This window comes from Chrysochloris asiatica, unplaced genomic scaffold (assembly GCF_000296735.1).
Source record: "Chrysochloris asiatica unplaced genomic scaffold, ChrAsi1.0 scaffold00031, whole genome shotgun sequence".
Classification (NCBI taxonomy): Eukaryota; Metazoa; Chordata; class Mammalia; order Afrosoricida; family Chrysochloridae; genus Chrysochloris; species Chrysochloris asiatica.
In genome coordinates this window covers 21,925,144-21,932,896 of record NW_006408549.1, presented here as the reverse complement: position 1 = coordinate 21,932,896, position 7,753 = coordinate 21,925,144, and positions in this window count along the sequence as shown.

Sequence of the window (7,753 nt, the reverse complement as noted above, 5' to 3'; positions counted from 1 at the left end):
ATGGACCTCACCAGATGGAATACACAGAAATCAAACTGACTGTATCTGTGGAAAGAGACAATGGAAAAGCTCCACATTATCAATCAAAACAAGGCCAAGGGCATATTATGGAACAGACCATCAATTGCTTATCTGCAAATCCAGATTAAAGCTAAAAAAAATGAAAACAAATCCATGAGAGCCGAAATATGACCTTAAATATATCCCACCTGAATTTAGAGATCATCTGAAGAACAGATTTGATACATTATATGCTAAAGACCAAAAACCAGAGAGTTGTGGATTGACATCAAGAACATCATGCAGGAAGAAATCATTAAGAAAACAAGAAAAAAGGAAAAGATCAAAATGGATGTCAGAAGAGACTCTGAAACTTGCTCTCCAGCATAGAGATGCTAAAGCAAATGTAACAAAGAGGAAGAGAATGTTTCAAAGGTCAGCTCAAGAAGACGAAGTCAAATATTACAATGAAATGTGCAAAGTTCTGAAGTTAGAAAACCAAACGGGAAGAACACACTCAACATTTCTCAAACTGAGAGAAATGAAGAAAAAATTCAAGCCTTGACTTTCATTACTGAAGGATTCTCTGGGGAAATTATTGAATGACGCAGAAAGCATCAAAAGAAGATGGAAGGAATACTCAGAGTTACCGTACCAAAAGGAAATGGTTGATGTTCAACCATTTCAAAAGGTACCATAAGATCAAGAGCCAGTGATACTGAAGGAAGAAGTCCAAGGTGCATTGAAGAAACTGGCAAAGAACAATGCACCAGTAATTGATGGAATACAAATTAAAATCTTTCAACAAAGTGAGGCAGCACTGGAAGCACTCAGTCATCTTTGCCAAGATTTGGAAGACAACTATCTGGCCAACTGATTGGAAGAGATCCGTATTTATGCTCATTCCAAAGAGAGGTGACCCAAAGGAATGCAGAAATCATTGGAAAATATCTTTGATATCCCATGCAAGTAAAGTTTTACTCAAGGTAACACAGAAACAGCAGCAACCATACATTGACAGAGAACTTCCAGAGGTTCAAGCCGGATTCAGAAGAGGCTGTGGAACGAAGGATATCATTGCTGATGTCCAATGGATATTCGCTGAAAGCAGAGAATACCAGAAAGATGTTTACCTATGTGTTATTGACTATGCAAATGTCTTCCATTGTGTGGATCATGACAAGCTATGGACAACATTGCAAAGTATGAGTATTCTGGAACACTTAATTGTGCTCATGAAGAACCTGTACATAAACCAAGAGGCAGTTGTTTGAACAGAGCATGGGAATACTGAATGGTTTAAAATTAAGAAAGGTGTGCAACAGGGATACATTCTTTAACTATACTAATTCAACTTCTATGCTGAGCAAATAATCCGAGAAGCAGGGTTATATGAAGAAAAATGTGGCATCAAGATTGGAAGAAAACTCATTAAAACCTGTGATATACATATGATACAACCTTACTTGCTGAAAGTGAAGAGTATTTAAAATATTTACTGATGAAGATCAAAGACCATAGCTTTGGTACGGATTGCATCTCAGTGAAAAGAAAACAAAAATCCTCACAACTGCACCAACAAACAATATTCTTATCAATGGATAAAAATTCGAAGTTGTCACAGACTTCATTTTTCTTGGATCAACCATCAACACTCATGGAAGAAGCAGTAAAGAAATCTAACGACAAAATTGCATTAGGCAAAACTGCTGCACAAGACCTTTTTAAAGTGTTGAAGAGCAAAGATGTCAGCTTGAGGACTAAGTTATGCCTGAAACATGTCATGGTATTTTCAATAAACTCATACACATGCGAAAGCTGGACAGTGAATAAGGAAGACCACAGAAGAATTGATGCATTTTTGTTATGGTGTTGGAGGAGAATATTGAAAGTACCATGGGTTGCCAAAAGAACAAACAGATCTGTGTTGGAAGAAGTGCAGACACAGTGCTCCTTGGAGGACAGGATGACCAGACTTCATCTCTCATACTATGGACATATTGTCAGGAGGTACTAGTCACTGGAGAGGGATATCATGTTTAGTAAGGTGGAGGATAAGAGAAAAAGAGGAAGACCCCCAGCAAGATGGATTGTCAAAGTGGCAGCATCAATGGGCTCAAGAATGGTAACAATTGTGAGGTTGGCCCACGACCAGGCAGTGTTTCGTTCTGTTGTGCATAGTGTCGCTATAAGTCAATACTGACTTATGGCACCTAACAACAACAATGACAACAATCATAATCCTCTACAATGCAGTGGACCTAGCAGTATTTTGGGTTGGACCTAACTCAGTGGTACAAATGGTAAGCATACACATCTGCTAACTGAAAGGTTAGAGGATTGAATCCATACAGAGATTCCTTAGAAGAAATGCCTGGTGATATTCTTTCAAAACATTAGCCATTGAAAACCCTGTGGAGCACAGTTCTATACTGACAAACTTGGGATCTCCAGAAGTCAGAATTTATTCCTTTGTAAATGTTTTCTGCTGTTTTGTTTGCTATACTGTTGTTGTTGTTGTTAAGTGCCATAGAGTTGATTCTGACCCATAGCACATTGTAGAGGGTTTCCAAGGAGCAGCTGCATAGCTAAGTAGAAATACCCATATCATTGTGTATTTGGAACAATTTTTTAAAAAGCCATTATGGAGCTATATTTTGAACTCCGTTCTTTACAACTAAAGAGATTCTGACTTTACACTGGACTATGAAACACAAAGTCAGTGGTTAAAACCCACCAGCTGCTCCTCAGAAACCCTATACAAGGTCACTATGAGTTGGAATCAACTCAACAGCACTTAACAACTACAAGAAGTCTTAAGCAGGATACCAGTCCCAAGAAGCATAGATACTCTTAAAAGGTTTGCAATATTTGGGGTTTTATGTAGTTGGGGTTTGTTTGTGTGTGTGTTTCAAGTGATGGAATGTCGAAGAATGGTTGTACTTACAGACCATTTCCATGGTCTTCTATCAAAATAAAAAAAGCTATCAAGGAACTGGAGTTCTGGCTCTGTAAAATAAGCATTGAGCTGTTAACCAGAAGGCTTGTGGTTCAAACTCAGCAGTTGATCCTTGGAAACCCTCTACAGGGTTGTTATTGGTCAGAACTGACTTGATGGCACTTAACAACAACATTCAAAGAGCATACACATTTTTTAAATTGAAATCTATTGTCAGAATTGTAAGTTAAAGCACAAATATGAGTCCTGTTCACAATAATCCATCCAAGGTAGTCTTTCTAAAAAAGGCACCAAATGGATTTTCTGAAATTGATCAAAGAGTTTCTTAATTGTATTTCCTGAATCCATTAAAAAAAAAAAAAAACTAAAAATAATAACACAATATTAAGGTGAACCTTCCACAAGACCTATAACATTTTTAAGTAATTATGAAGAATGTGATACACTAAGCTGAGGAAAAAACCAGCATCTCTGAATGTAATTTAACTTCATTTGGAATTAAATCATCCATTATAATTAGTAGTTGGGTTATACTATATGTAAAATCATTCATACATTAAACAGAATCTATTGGCACAACATGATCCTAATGAATATAGGCCTTTCTTTTTATATTAAAAAATGTAGTATTATCTTGGTTCTTGCATTCTATGTGGAAAGTTTCCGAGGCTTAATATAAGATTCTTTATATGAGGTAACTTAATTTCCTTAAAAATAAATTGCATATTAGACTCCCACATTCTGAAGTAGACTGCTCATTCTCCCTGCAATTGACTCATGATAAAAATCACTCTAGAAAGTGTTCCTTTTCTTCAAGCATCAACCAATGTACCAGGATGGTGGAAAATATGCACTATAATCCCACACACATTTGAGAAGAAATGTTTAATGATAAAATGAGTATATTAAAAGATTTAAAAATAACTTCTCTGCTCTTAATATACTTCTTTGTGCTCAGCTACCTGGCCAACTGATTGGAATAAATCCATATTTGTGCCCAGTGTAAAGAAGACAAAAATCCTCACCACTGGACCAATAAACAACATTCTTATCAATGAAGAAAAGATTGAAGTTGTCAAAGATTTCATTTTGCTTGGATCAACCATCAGCACTCATGAAAGCAGCAGTCATGAAATCAAACAAATATCCTATACAAGATCTCTTTAAAGCGTTCAAGAGTAAAGGTGTTAGTTTTAGAACTAAGGTATTCCTGAACCAAGCATGGTATTTTCAATAACCACATATGCATGTGAAAGTTGAAAAGTGAATAAGGAAGACTACAGAAGAATTGATGCATCTGAATTATGGTATTGGATGAGAATATTAAAAGTACCACAGACTGCCCAAAGAATAAACTTATCTGTATTGGAAGAAGTACAGCCAGAATGGTCCTTGGAAGCTAGCTTAGCCAGACTTCATCTCTCAAACTTCATACATATTTTCAGGAGGGACCAGTCCCTGGAAAAGGATATCATGTTTGGTAAAGTAGAGGGGCAACAAAAAAGAGAAAGAGATCCATATGTGTGCCCAGTGTAAAGAAGACAAAAATCCTCACCAATAAACAACATTCTAATAATCGATCCCAACTAGATGGATTGGCACAGTGGCAGTAACAATGGGCTCATACGCAACAGCAATTGTGAGGTTGGCCCAGGACCAGGCAGTCTTTCGCTCTGTTATGCACAGGGGTCACTGTGAGTTGGTACTCTCTTGATTGCACCTAACAACAACAATGTTCTCAGTAAATATTTCCTGGTTGATATTGTATGTGAAAGTTGGACAGTTAATAAGGATGACTATATAAGAATTGATGCATTTGAGTTGTGGTGTTGGAGAAGAATATTAAAAGTACCATGGACTAACAGAAGAGCAAACAGGTCTGTGTTGGAAGAAATATAGCTGCAGTGCTCCTTAGACTCCAGGAGGTGAGACTTCATCCTTCATCCTTCAGATGGACCAGGAGGGACCAGTCCCAGGAGAAGGATACCATGCTTCGTAAAATGGAGGGGCAGCGAAAAAAAGAAAGACCCCCAATGAGATGGTTTGGCATAGGGGTAGCAACAATGGGCTCAAGCATAACCACAACTGTGAAGATGGTATAGGACAGGCCAATTTTTCATTCTGTAGTGCATAGGGTCACTATGAGTCAGAAATGACTCGACAGCACCTAACAACAACAATTGTTTTGAATCAAATACTTGCGTATACAACCTCAAATTTACACTTCATTACGAGTCTTCATGAATGTAGAGAGGAAAAAAATCAATTCCCATATTGTTCCTTATTCTGTTATATAGCAGCAAAATGATCACTCATAACTCTAGGTTCCTTCTCACTACAGGTGTGTGTGTGGGTGGGTGTGGGTGTGTCTCTCACTGCAAGATAATGCATTGGACCCCAAAGTCAGTCTGAACTGCAAGGTTGGCAGTTCAAATTCACCAGTCACTTCTTGGAAACCCTATGAGCTGAATTGGAACTGACTCGACGGCACTTAATGACAATATATATGTACATGTATACACATACACACACACATATACGCATACAATTGAGTCCTAGTGTGGTGCTGTAGTATAAGCACTGGACTGCTAACCACAAGGTTGGCAGTTCAAACTCACCAATCATCCTCAGAAACCCTATACAAAGTCACTATGTTTTAGAACTGACTTGATGGCATTTAACAACAATATATATTTATATCAGTCATATTGATTATTTAACATTATTTTAACTCAACTAGTGTTGAGTTATGATAACACTTTCATGGATCACCACTGATAGTGATGGTGATGAGAGCTAAATGTATTCCTTATTTGCCAGACTGTATTCAAAGTGCTTCATTTGTATTAACATATTAAATGTTCATAACACCTATGAGAAAACATTTTGCAACTGAAGAAATTGAGGTGTAGAATGGTAAGGTAACAACAGAAATATATATATACTATTAAAAGACCAAATATCTAAATGAGGAGGATAATCTGTAAAAGACAAAAATGAATAAAACAGAGACACTTCAAGTGAAGCAGATTAGAAGGCCTTAGGTCGTATACCCATCTGAAATCTTGCCATGGATAAAAACAAAATATTATTTCCAAGCAAGTAGACTTCTGATTCCACTGAAACTACACAAGCACACATTACTCTGAATAGCAATTTGAATGTACAAATGCACATTGAAGGAGGCGCATTGTTTAAAGGCTAAAGGGATTAAGTGCTAAAAAGAATTTCAATTGGAATATTGGGGAAAGAATAATTTTTACTGGCAGAAATTGAATAAATGTATTTGCTGCAAACAATGAAGAGAGCACTGCCTACCTTTCAATTAAATTAAAACTCAAAAACAAATTCTTGATTGGACTCCTTTGTTGGAAGAATTGTTAAATGGTTCTAATTGATTGCGTGCAATTTATTATACTATAACATTCAACAATTACTGAGCTGCTAATATTAAAAATTATCCAGGTATTGTGGTTAATGGAGGGTATGAAGATTAGAGCTGCATTAATCGGGTCTTAAAACCAATCCAAATTATGGCAATTTTAAATGATAAGTTGTACTGTAGAACCACTTTCAGCAGTATGGTGCTGAGCTTTCTGTTTCTGTCATAACTTATGCTTGGATTTTTCTCAGAAAGTAATATTGAAGTTACAGATGAATAATGCATAAAATAAACATAAATTAATTAATACTTTTAAATGAATATTAACTGCTGATATTTTGACATAAGTTTTAACTTTCAATAAGAATTCAAGAAAGAGCAAGAGTAAGAGAGCTGACTATCTCGGAAAGCTTTCTTAGAAGACAGGGACAATGAGTGAACAGAATAGCAAACAGTCATTAGCAAAGCACTGGTGAGGAGGAGAAATTCTGGGAACATAATCTTAATTGGCTAATTGAGGAGTCCTGGGGTTGTGCTGTAGGATAAGCACTGGATGGTAACCATAGGTCGGTGGTTCAAACCCACTAGCTACTCTTGGAAACACTCCACAGGGTGGCTATGAATCAGAACTAACTTGATGGTGCTTTAACATCTCTTGGTGTAGCACTGTAGGATCAGTACTGATAACCACAAGACTCACACTTCAAACCCACCAGCCACTCCTTGGAAACCCAATAGAAGTTCACTATGAGTCAGAACTGACTCAACGGCACATAACAACAACATCTCTTAGAGTCCTGGTGCAGTGCTGTAGAATAAGCCCTGGACTGCTAACCACAAGGTCAGCATTTCAAATCACCAGTCATTCCTCGTAAAGCATATATGGGGTCACTATGAGTTAGTACTGAGTGTATGGCACTTAACAGTCAATACTACTGGTGTACAGAATAACAGACTAATTATCAATTAGTGACAATGATGAGTCAAAATATGTCCGTATTTTAGGCTGCATTTCTGTATATAAACTACTGTGATGTTTTTCATATAAGAATGCTGTTCAATGCTGTTGAATTGGTCACAACTCATAGCAACCTTCATTTTATTTGCTATTGAAGAAAAGCACAGGATGATTTATTCTTTTAAGATACATTTGGAGGCGGGGCTTGATGGCTGCTAGTGTGGAGGTGCAGTAAGGTTTGCAGTCAGCAATACTATAGAATACCAGGCATACCAGATTCAGGGCAGAGCTCCAAAACTCGGAAACACATAGCTAGGAATGTTTAAAATTTTTGAAAGCTTATAGCTAGTGGAACTTGTAGCGAAAGTAAGAAATCGTGTACTTTTGAATCTGCCAGGCTTGGTGGCCAGGAGCTGACAACTTGGGCAAGACCAAACGATAAGACCAAGCAGAG